At 38.2% G+C, this 11866-nt stretch overlaps 1 long non-coding RNA gene across 2 annotated transcripts; it reads right to left on the bottom strand.

The window, feature by feature from the left end:
• Window positions 1-2039: 2039 nt before the first annotated feature.
• LOC115611551 lies at window positions 2040-11637 on the bottom strand. Of its 2 annotated transcripts, none has more exons than XR_003992616.1 (4): window positions 11555-11637; window positions 9710-9839; window positions 3800-3901; window positions 2040-2302 (listed from the first exon to the last, which is right to left on the bottom strand). It is a non-coding gene; the product is annotated as an uncharacterized LOC115611551 (long non-coding RNA). The 2 variants fall into 2 exon arrangements; XR_003992617.1 differs by having other exon boundaries at window positions 9710-9834; window positions 11555-11633.
• Between the last annotated feature and the right edge of the window lie 229 nt (window positions 11638-11866).

The raw sequence follows: 11866 nt of genomic DNA, 5'->3' as shown, positions 1-11866 counted from the left end.
AAAGAATATCTAGCGATTGCTATGAATAAACCAACAGATCTTCTAAAGTGTGTAATGGCAAGCTGTAGAGTTAAATGAAAGAGAGTGATGCTTGTTAGAGCCTGCTATGACACCTAGTTAGATTCATTAGTGCACAAACAAAGGTTTAAACTACAGAAGACAGGATTGTATCTGAACAAAAGGAAAAGGGAACAGTTATGAAAGAAAGTGGTATTGTAAAAGTGCTGTGTGGGAAACTTAACTCATGTTACTAGTTGCTTATCCTTAAAAAAAAAAAATGGGGGGGGGGGGGAACCTCTTTGGGCTCTGTATGTTATTAATAAGCATCTAAAGACCACAAAATCCAAAATGAAATAATGAAAGCCTCCGAATTGGCCTTCTGATCCCTAACAATCTTTCTGCTTCAGGATTACCTGTCTCAAACCCATAAACCAACTCTCCAGTAATGGATGTTCCTGCTGCTTGCTTGCTTACCAGCAGGTGAGCCTGCAGCAGGCCTGGGTGATGATCTCCCATTTTAAAGGACATTGCCAAATTTCCTTTTTTTTTTTTTTTTAATATTCCTTCTAGCTACATTTATTAATAAGCTAAAGAGTTATCATTAAAAAGAACATTAACATGCTAATTTCTTGGCACCATTTATGCCACTCCTTTCCTTTTTCACTGGGCTCAGACAAATACAATGGCCTAGATGATTTCATTGCATTTTCAAGCTGCTAACGTAATGGCATTGAATTTAATAATATAGCTATGATTCCAGCTCCTTACAATAGGAAGGGAGTTCCTGGGAACTCCTTTCAAAGGGACTTCCTACATTCGCACCCACAGCAGGCATGCGAAAGGAAGCCAGGAGGCAGGCAGTCAGCTGCTGCAGGACTTCTAACGTCAGCTGTAAGGAGGTAGGAAGCCAGGAACAGAGGTGGTGGGCACAAGAGGTGCTCTCCTGGCTTATGGGTTTTGGTCCACCCCCCATAGGGAAGTGGTAAGGGTAGAACAGAAGCAGCTGAGCACTCCGAGTTCCCTTCCTCAATGCTGTGGCTCTTGTGTCCCCCGGCTTCTCCAGTGGTGAACCCCCTACCACAGGGAATGTGAATTTGAGAGGATCCTCTTCCCTTTGTGGGCTGCCATATGACTACTGCCAAACCGACAGCAGTCTCAAAGCAGAGAAACGTGAATTCAGCCTCAAAAATATGTACAGGTTAGTAAAAAGGTTAAACTGACCTCAGTGATAAATATATTAACAATACAATTATACTTTTGTGGGGAACTTTGGCCTGCTTTCTTTATGGGGGTGTTCTGTCTAATCTATAATTTGTAAAAGAGAATTGTCACAGAAGCTGCAAGAGCTGCTTATAGCCAAGCTCCGCTATGTCCAGGAGCAGTCTCTGCTAGTTTCGAACCTGGGGAGGAGGGGCAGGGAGCATAAAACATCCAGACATCTGCTCAGAGTTGGAAACAAGAGCAGGAGATTCAGATTAAATATTAAGAATTTTTGGCACTGGCACAGGTTGCCCAGAGAAGCTGTGGCTGCCCCATCGCCGGCAGCGTTGAAGGCCAGGTTGGACGGGGCTTGGAGGACCTAGCAACCTGGTCTAGTGGAAGGTGTCCCTGCCTGTGGCAAGGGGTCGGAACTGGATGATCTTCAAGGTCTCTTTCAACCTAAATCATTCTATGATTCTGTGATTTCTTTGCTTTTTTCCTGTCTACAAGAGGATACTGGAATTAAAATCAGCATTTCTAGATTTAACTAAAGGCAACTTGGTGAATGAGCTGCTGCTGCAAATACTGCAGACAACCTTGTAGAGTTTATACCACTCCTGTACTTACGCAGGACTGTTCAGGTTTTATCAAGTGGCAGGAGGCTGCTGTTTGGATCTAGCTGCTAAGTAAGAACCTGTTTTTCAGGAGAATGATTTGGAAAGGGTAATTATGTAGGAACAGTCATTTTAGTGCATTACTTCATCATCATAATAACCTAATTAATGAGTCTAGTGAGACTGCATTACTGAGTCCAGTCTGCAGCAAATTGTATGGCTTTTTCCAAGAAAATGTAAAGTTTTTCTTAAGATTATAAGTTGGCAGCATTGCCAAGGCTACAGTGCAGTTTATATCACAATAAAAATTTGAATGCTTTCAGTCATTGCTGCATGTCTTAACAATTCCAAGTCATCAGTCATATCAGTTTCAAAACTGTTAGGCTAGTTTTGAGGCATCAGGTTTGAAGTGAGGCAAATGATGGGCTTACACTCACAGGTGTTGTGGTTTATGCCAGTCTGTAGAAAAGCAATGGTCACCAACTGCCCTAAAACAAAAAAGGAATTTTGATTATTGGTCTTGGCAAACTAATTCAAGTGATACAAATTATCTGAGCAATGTCAGGTTAATTTCTGACACCATAAATCAAACATACAGGTGAGCAGCGTAGCCTTGCTAACTAAAAAAGACCTTCACAGAGATTAATGGGGAATTCTCCAGCTTGTAGATTGTTAAGAATAAGGCAATTTGGGCTTTTCTGCCTCTCCTGATGCCTCTTGTTCAAGAGAAATCCTGCGTTACAAGAGCTGGACAGTAGAAATTTTCTGCACTTCAAGCTTCTTTGCTCAATAAACTGTTTGCATAGTTCTGGAAAGCCCTCATTCCTTTTCTAACCAACCTACTGTTTCTTTGTCCTGTCTTTCAAGGATAAGACAGGTCCTCCTCTCTGTGCCTGTACATCTTTTCTAGAGCCACAATTGGCACAGAGCTACAGTGTCTGGATAGGCCTGATGGAATCCAAATGACTAGATAAGAGAAAAAGTTAAAAAAGAATGCTGTTTTAATGCAACGCAGCATGATGATACTTTAACACACGCATGAAAAAAGTGTCTTGAAAGCGGTTTTAGTGCAATCCAAATGTGAATATATTTTAAGCAATGCCGTATTTCCCGATGGCAGTGAGAAGCTGTACCGCACAAGGCTAAAATGGATGAATTAGAAAGTACCATGTTATTGTGGTCAGGAGGCTTATGAAAGGAAAGTGGTCACAAGGTTACACAACTGTAGAATGTCCACAGTTCAGAGAGCATTAGGATTGGATTTATTCTTTCCAACCACCACTGTTCATCTAAATCCTTCTGAGGCAGAGATTTTTGGAGCAAACCCTGTGCCATTTTTCCTCTCCTTTTTCTTTTTTCTTCTTAATTCTTTTTTATCTTTTTTTTCTGTCCCTCTATCTCTCTCTCCCTTTCTGCCAACCCTCAGTTTCCAGGTGTCATCCCAAAAGCATGTCCTAATGTGACATTATGCTGCATCTTGAGTGCTTAAATGCCTAGTAAATGATGTATCTTGCCACCTGCTGTGGCTAATGGCAGATGGTGCAGAGACAGAAGGATGCACCTACCCCACTGTGTGATACTGACTGAAGCAGTGGGAGGGAATCCCCGTGGCAATTCCTTTACAGCCTGCAGCATGAGGTTTGATTATCCCATCTCTTAAGAGATACAAATGTTACAATCATAAAATTATCTGGCTTAATATGAATATGGAGATAAGGTAAGGTGACAGCGTTGCAGAGTAGGCAATGTGAATGAATATATAATTTAATATAGGTAAGTGCAGGAATGAGTTGTTGATTTAATGAGATGTCATTACTTCTTGTTCCTGGAGACTCAAAAAGATTGAAGTTTATTTCTGTGTGACTCAATTATTCTTTTTTCCTTGCCTGCTCAGTAAACAGCAGTCTAACTAATGACCCTGACTCATTGGAGGATAAACAAGTGCTACCTTCTTGTCTAGTCATGTATGGTATGTAATGACCTACCTTCCAATTAAATTCCTTTAAAAGCTATAGTCGAAATCCAGTCTTCAGTTTACAAAGATCATTCAGGAAAACTAACGCTTGTCTTGGACAGACAATGTGCATCTGAGCAAAAAGAAAAGGAAGAAAAAAATAGTTGTTGAATATCTGGACAAACTAAACTGTGTATCTTTTACAGATATTAAAGGCATGTGGTAACTAGGAGAAAGCTTTCTGTCTTGAGGATTTAAAAATAGGCTATTAGGAATAAATCAAAAGGACTTCTAATATTTTGCAAAATAGTTTGCAGACTGACCTCAGACCTCAATGCTGCAAACTATTATAAACATACTTTATGCATTTGAATAACATTGTTGTAGTCAATCACCCTTGGGAAACCAAACCATTTGTAAGCATAACCGTTAATACAATTTGACCTATTTTTATCTTGACCACAGTTCTTGGTACTATAACTTATTGCATTCATCAGCAGCCCATCTTTCAGAATGCTGGCAGAAAAGTTCAGAGGTTTGGAGTGGAGATGCAGTTAGATTCAATAGCCCACAGATGGAGATGGTGCTTTCTTTTGATATTATTATATAACATACATTTATAGCTGGAGATTTAAATGAGGAGAGGATCTTGAAAGTTATCAGTAGATGAGTTTCTTTAAAGAAATGCAAAGTAAAATCTATTGTAATGTGTTTCCTTTGGAGCTTTATTAAAACCACTAATGTGTTCTGAAAAGATGAATTGAAAGATGAAGTAGATTGTGCAGACAGTATTTTCAGCTTTGGATACAGGAAATGACATTTAATTTTAATATCAGGCTGTTTCATTTTTTCATCATCATAGAAGTTTAAAATTTTAAGATAAAATCCTTTACTTTTGAAAGAACAAAGGATAGGTGTGTCAGCTGTTTGTGGGTTAATATTTGTATATTTATTCTTTTATCAGCCCTGCTGAGTTTATCCTTTTTTTTATTGCACTTTCTATCTTTCATGCCTTGTAGCTCTGTCTCATAAAGTCCTCTGTCATCTATTCCCAGATAAATATCACCTTGTGTACCATTACACACTTTTATGATTCTTCTGCAAGAAACAGTAATTCTTGATGCATTTCTACTTTCATTTCATGCTATCTGAGCCTCTGTAATGCAATTAAATCCTTTAGTCACAGTGTTACCATGGTTTATTTAAATGATATTTTAATTTTGCTGTTCTGATACTCTTGGAGGTCTAGAAGTCCACAGCTGGTACTGGAAGGAAAGGTGACCTAGCATAGGCAAAGTTTTACAGGAATCAAAAGGACAAAACCGTGGATTTTTTTCCAGCTTACCAATACTGTTTCAAGAGAACCTGCACTAGCCATTGTGGGAATCCCAGTGGAGGTAGCACATGCCTACAATGTTTTCAACACAAATTAACTTGAAAAGGAGGAGCCTGGGGGTAGGGGACTGAGGAGGGTATGATCATAAATGATTTGTATGTTTCTTCACAGCAGCGTCAGGATTCCAAGAACACCTTAAGATCCTGGCTTTTCTTGACTTCGAGGTGCTAAAGTTTCTAAACAGACTGTCTTCTGTGCAATATATTGCATGATGTAACACCCATAAGAGTGCAGATTAGGGCATATTCTCCCTATGTTGTGGGAAACAATAGGAAAGGAGTGGTCAGAAAACAGCTATTCTTTTTTCTGCAGAAAAAATGAATATGGATACTTTCCTGTAGTGCATATGAACACTTTAAAACATAACTTAAGCCATGTATTAGCCATCTCCAAGCAATGTCACAACTTGAGTCAGGTACCATCCTTTGCAGCATAACTGAAGTATAGCTTTCAGTGTTTTAACACAGGAGTTTTGGACTGGTGTTTGAAAAGAGGCTTTTAATGGCATTTCTCCAGGATCTTTTTCTCTTTTTTAACCAGGAATCTATATGGAAATTCATTCATGTATCCACAGAAAATCTTCTCTCTAGTCAAAGCAGCAGAATGGGATGAAATGGTCAGAATTACAACATTGAAATAACAGTTATGGGCAGTTAGAGGAAATGACTGAAAACTTCAGGGACACTCATCTAGATCCTCAAGCCTAGTGAATTAGCTTATTTTCCTGCTTATTAGTCTGATCACTGAAATGTTATATCAAAAAACCGTTTGGGTTTTTTCTTGTGAATTAGTGAGCTCCCCAAAGTTTTACACCCAGAACAATATTCTACTTGCTGTTTGCCAAGTAAACTATGGCCTTATGTAACTGTAAAATGGTTGAGCTGGGTATCAGCTGGAGGTAAAGCGTAGAAAGCCACGTGAAAGTTAACAGTGCACCAGCACACTGCCTATTATGTGGTGACCATTTTGCTCCCAGGACTTAAAAGCACACTGTTAAAATTCTTTGCAAAAATTAAGTGACCAAGACTGACAATGAAAACAGATGATGAAGTGACTGAAACTGTTTACTAAGTTAGGAAAAGGCTTTTGCTAACAGGTGTATGCATGTGGAGTGCATAAATAGCAACATTTTCAATATACTAAAGCTATTAATTGAGTTACTGGTTCTTAGCAGATGCAGTGCAGGTTGTCTTTATAAAGAATACATTTGCTTGTGGGTAAAGGGCGACTTTCTAGTGAAAATAACTGACTTGCAGCTCTTTAGATCCACTAAAGATTGTTTCTCAAGTGTAGTACAATCCCTTTTCTTAGGAGACAAAATAGCCTTTTATGCTTGGAAGCTAATTTAAGCTGAAGATTAATGTCTGCAGTTTTCAAGATTTTTGTGACAGTCTTGTGTTTTAAGAAAGAGTATTGTTTCCAAAATATGAAATGTCATTAAGGTCAAAACTTCAGATTATAATTAACACCCTATAATCTGAGTAATGAATTACAATAAGTCAATGCTATCACCAATAAATTGTCTAGATTAGCTAAAAGTGGAAAAAGGCTATTTCAGACATCTCTCCTTATGAATTACTTCTAATGCAGGCTACCTGCTTGGTCCATAGAGAGGGAAGGGTCTCGCTGTGTCTGAGCACAAAACAGATATGTCGCTTTGCTTCACGCTGGAAGGACAATTGGCTTGATAACATTAGAAGACCCCCATTTCATCCCTCCTGAGATAGCAGCTCCATTTGCTGGCTAATTTACAGGTTTTCGTCAGTGTCCTACTGGCTGCTGACAGTACTTTTTGAGAGTTCTTGCTAGCTGGCGGGTAAAGTGCTGCTCTTCTCCCCTAATTGGCTGAACAGTCTGATGGCTTTCTCCAGTTGCAAGTAGCTGTGTTGCTGCTTTACCCCATTCTGAGAGGCTAATATTCACCAAGTCACTCTGTGGCTGTAAGGCACCAACTTTGCCTGTGTTCTCTCCCTGTTTTTATTTTAAATGTGAACTGGAACATGTCATCATGTTCCTTGTCTCTGGGTCTTTTTTGCCCCCCTTTTTTTCATTATTGCAACATAGTGCTTTGTTTGTGGATGTTCTCTTATTTAATTTATTTTTTTTTTTTAAGCAAACACACCATATAGCACTAAATCAAAATATGTCTTCAAATATCTCTATTTTACAAGCTGGTCTGTGAGTGGCATGGTGGAAGGATAGCTATTTGGGAAACTGCTTTAAGTAACTTTTAGTTCAGTAAAATGGAAAATAAAGGTAGAATTAAGCTTTGCAAGAAAATAGATTAATTTTAGAAATTCAGAAGGTTCCTTGATGTAATGTTATAAACTGACTTATTTTTCTTAGTCGTCTGCAAGTGAATCAAATTTAATCAGCAAATTCATCTCTGTAGAAAACAGAGTTAGAATTGATCAGGCTTATCTTAGTAAAATGAGTGAGTCAGTACTGCCTAAAGTTATGGGAAGCTCTACTTCTGTTTCATACTGATTAACAGAGCATCTGTCCCCTTACCTCTCTTCGCAAACAAAATCTACTTTTAATAACAACAAATTGTTCTGAAGATGCGCATATTGTTTTTATTATATTTTTTAAATTACAAAATACAGCAGATGTTCCCCACTTCTGGCAGGGGTAGGTAATAAATCCATTGCAATGAGGTAAGGAAGCCAGTTGTTGCAAAGGCTTAAGATAAACTAAATTGGGAAGATTTTTTTAAAGATCTATCATCTCACAGAAGTTCTTCAAGGATTAGGATGTTTTCTAATTACAATTCTACCTCCCTGTTACAAAGGTAAACCACTAGTTTGTATTTTTCTCTTTTCTAAAGAGTAAGATTTTGCTGATGCCTACATCAGTGGTTGCCCCACAGCAGTGACCTTGCTGGGTAAGTCTTTCTATGCAGCATTTCTTCAGCAGATGCAAAGCAGTGACCTGATCTGGCACCTTTCTGTGTGTGTTTCAGTAAACTGTTAGTCTGATTGCAATGTAAAGAGCACTAGAAAGCTATAGCACCAGGCTCTTGTGTTTGAAGTGCCAGAATTATGCATTGCCAGATTCTTGTCTGTGAGATAGATAACACTCCTCAAACAGATGGCTTAACTTTCACATTTTGGAGAACATCCATTCTTTACCTTAGCTTTGTATCTGTTGCGTAAAGATACTCTAATATCTGAACAAGTAGAGGGATCTCCTTCTGTGAAATAACCAAGATAACTCTTTTGAAGGCAAATAATGAGATTGATCAAATTAAGCTGTGGAGGCATAGTTGGCAAAATTCCTTGGTAGAATATAAACTGGTAGAAGCAAGGCAAACTAAGCCCACCTCCAGAGGAAGAAACACTTAAATTATACCTATGGTAACAGGGTGACCGATTGATTTAAATGAGCGGCTGTAAAAATACATATTGCACGAGTTAAATGTAGGATTTACTGAAATAGTATGATAGAACCTGGAATTAGTTTGAGTAGATCTTGACACTTAGTAGCTAAATCAACTACCCTTCCATTTAACTAAGAGTAATGTGGAGGAGAAAAAGTGAGCAACTGCACTTGATCCAGTTACACTGTGACCATGAAGGTAATGGAGCCAGGGTTTGGGTGTAATCTAAGGGTGACGGAATTTCTGGAGATTTTTTTTTAAGACCCATTACACTATTTCTGTTATCTTGACGTATAAAATCCTAAAGGGAATACGTGACATACTGTTATTCTCTTCCCTCCCCACATCTTCTCTGGAAAAGGAGAGTAACTTGAAACTTACGAGGTCAAAGGGAGCCACCTGTGAAAGGAACTTGCATGCCACTGCAAATAGTTTTGCCATATTCATAAGCCAGCATCTGCTCCTGCAAATTGGCTAATTGTGTGTGCTAGCAGGTATTCACTAATTAGGTGATCAATTATCCATTTTGTGCAAACAATGAACATTTGCATGTATCAAATCAAAGGTTTTATGGACAGCTAACTCTTCCCCTAGTAATGAGCCTTAAGCAGGGACCATCTTTAAAACATCCATCAACATTTCAAGGCTTCAGGGAAGTCGAATGGGGCTAAAATTCTCTCCTGAATAAGCACTGCATAGTGTTGCCTAACAAAGTATATACGTGGCAATATGAATATTATAAGGTAGCAGAACGTAATATAAATGATAATTAGGAGAAATGACAGCTCAGCAAAAAGGAGCGATAGCATCATTAGTGCCACTAGGGGCTTTGTGAAGGATTCTCTTCACCGTACAGCTATAGAAAAGGGAAGGGCAGGGGGAACAACAGCTTCTGATTAGGTCAAATAGATCTCTGGAAATTCAAACCATTGCCTATACAGAATGCAATAATTTTCTGATTTTCAGAAGGGTCTAAGTATGGTTTTTCAAAGGGTTTTCAGTTAGCCATCACAAGTGCTTTTTGAAAACAGAACTTAAGCTTGATTCCAGAACCCTTTTTTTACCTTCTCTCCATATTGTGTTGGGACAATTACTCCAGAGTGACAAGCTGCTAGCCCTGAAGGCTTTTTAAAATGCATTCAAACCTAAAATATAATGAACTGTACCTTGTGGAATAGAAGATAGGATTCCAGATATCTCTCATTTAGCATTTCTTTCTGCTTCTTGCATGAGGATTTTGTCTGCTTTGTAGGGATGATGTCAGTTTTATCCATGCTCATAAAACAACTTCCTATGCTTTGAGACAACGGGGGGGGGGGGGGGGGGGGGGGGGGGGAGGGAGGGGAAGGGGAGAGAAAAAGCAATATATAAAGTTGAAAGTTGTTGTTACTTTCTAGCCAATATCGTATTGGTAACTTCTAAGCCATAACTCTAGTACCTTTATTCACCACATCGAAGTTGAAGAAAAGTTTTACTGTATTTTATTTGGGATATAGAACTTCCAATATTGCCTTCATTTTATATTAAAAAATCGTTCCATAATTTTCTGTGTACCTTGGAGCCTGTAGACATGCTGCTTCTGACCATGTTAGTCAATCTTGCCAGTATGTACTGTGTGTCCAGTGCAATAAAAATAAAAGGCTGTAACTGAAATCCCAAATCCCAGCAGTTCTCAGCTACTGAAAGAATGTTCTACTTGGATTCAATGTAGTCTTCAAACAGGTCTCTTTTTTAATCTGAGAGGGTGATGACTGTTATTGTGGACAATTAGAAGCCACGAAGAAAACAATGCTTGTCTCACACCCCCTCCAGCCCTGGGGTCTCTCCAGCCTCTTGAGTCCAAAGGATTCAGCCTTTAGTGTTTAAAAAGCAGCTGAGTACCCAACTCGTTATTCTTTAACTCTGCTTTTGGTTTTGTTTATTTTGTTTTCCTTTGTTTTTTAGATCAGCTAGAAAAATCCAAAACTACAAAAACTACAACCTCCCCAAACACTGGCTTTTAAATTCTAGAACCTTATTCTGAAAAATAGTTTGGTTTCTCAATGCAGAGTTTAGCTCAAAAATAAAATTTGTATTATCAATTCCTTTATAAACATGTTCATGGCATATTAGTTTCTCTGGCTTTTAAATATGTAAATATATATCAGACATGGCAGCAAAAGAAATAATATCCTCATCAAAGCTACAGGAAACTTTGCTTTCAACCTCAAGGATGAGAATTGGGCTGCTTGCTCTTTATTTGGTTTTATAAATCCTCTTTTTGACCCTTTTACTCAAGTTTAGGTAATGCTACTGATTTCAGCTCTAGCTCTTGCAGACAGGATTTTGTGTAAGAGAGCCAGTTAGTTATTCACATCTTTCCTCTTAGCTACACCTGTCATTAGATGCTGAGACTTTATTGCCTCATTTAAAAACAAACAAACAAAAAGATTCAATTCTGATCTGAATAAAATCTTAAAAATAAAACCCCACCAATGTTTCTATAGCAAGGAAAGGAAAATCCCTAAGGTGTCTGAAGACCCAGTCATATGAATAAACATGCACAGTTATTTCCTCCTAAGGGGTTTTAGAAGATACAAACACAGTTCTGCAACTATTTTTGCTATTTTATTATGATTTATCTTTTGGTAATGCTCACATGATACCAGTTTAAAGAATGACAATACTTTATGTGACATTAAGGTGTCTTTGAAGACTATCACAATAAAATCTTTTTGTGTTCTACATACTCTAAAAATGTGCTAAATACTTTATATCCACACGTCCAAAATAACCCTATGTAGGCCATTCTGTAACCTGTGGAGTTCATGCTGTACCACTGGTCAAGTCAGCTTAGGCAACATGACATCTTTTCATGTTGTATTAGCATAATGCTGTATTGAAAAACTATGAAATTAGTACTTGTGTATGCTATGCAGTGTTCCAGTCAAGTAGAAAATTGTCATCTTTTGTTAAAAAAAAAATAAATTATCACAGTAAAATTGATGATAAAGAGCAAAAAGAAAACTCACTGTGGGAAATAATTCCTATGTTTGACAGGTGCACCATCTCTTGATCCTGTCCCTTGGAACAGTGATGTTTCCATTTATCTGAGCCAAAACCACAGTGAGGTGCAGCCTGTGTTTGGCCATATCTGAGCAATCCAACACAGAAAAGGACATATGAACTTTAAAAATGAAAATTATGATGTTTAGATTGTAGTACATTAAAAAAGACCACTTCTAGTGGTCAAGTTCAGTTCATGTGTGTTAGTCATATGATGACCTGGTACCTGTTTTTGCGAATGAAAAGACCCCATAAACCTTTATGTTGTCAGACCAGAT

Source organism: Strigops habroptila, chromosome 1 (genome assembly GCF_004027225.2).
Source record: "Strigops habroptila isolate Jane chromosome 1, bStrHab1.2.pri, whole genome shotgun sequence".
NCBI classification, from domain to species: Eukaryota; Metazoa; Chordata; class Aves; order Psittaciformes; family Psittacidae; genus Strigops; species Strigops habroptila.
This window is presented reverse-complemented; position numbering and strand designations above follow the sequence as displayed.